Source organism: Lactuca virosa, chromosome 3, assembly GCF_052849685.1.
Source record: "Lactuca virosa cultivar CGN04683 chromosome 3, Lactuca_virosa_CGN04683_v6, whole genome shotgun sequence".
NCBI lineage: Eukaryota > Viridiplantae > Streptophyta > Magnoliopsida > Asterales > Asteraceae > Lactuca > Lactuca virosa.
In genome coordinates, this window is record NC_136428.1 from 380,213,309 (window position 1) to 380,214,034 (window position 726).

Below are 726 nucleotides of genomic sequence, written 5' to 3' on the forward strand. Positions count from 1 at the left end.
ACTTTCTTATTGAAAACCTGTTTGTTCTTTTGAAAAGCTGCCCTTTTCTTGTTTTGATTAGTCTTCCAATCATCATCTCGAGGACGAGATCTCGAGGACTTTCTAGTTAAAGACCTTCCTCGAGACTCGTTCTTTCCTCTTTGAGACGAAAAATGCACAAATGCCCTATTAGGAAAATTCCTAGCGATGTGACCGACAGTACCACAGTTAAAACAAATATGCTTATTATTATTGTAACTGGTACTGCCTTTGTCTGATTTGCTTTCTTTACCGAGACTCTTACTTTTTCCACAAGAACATGTGCAAGAATCAGATTGTGTGATAGGTGGGGGTGAATCCGGTTGTGTGATTGGTGAAGTGGATGTGCTTGAAACAGGAACATCAAATTCAGGAATATCAGAATTATCAAACAAATCATCAAATATGTCAAAAAATTGGAGTGAACATGATCCGATGCAGAAGCATCATAATAAGTATAATTGATTTTAACATTAGAAACAAAAGAGTCATTTTTTGAAACAAAAACATCAGGTTCAGAAACATTTTTATTTTGAGAAACACATCCTTCAGCTTCTTGCTTTGAGTGACTCAAAGATTGATCTGCATGGGAAGTAGAAACATTAGTATTTTCGACATTAATACTACCTCCTGACACAAATCCATTTTGATGAAATGGCTCTCTATCCATTTCCTCTTTTGACAAAGGGACATTAGTATAGGTATGAT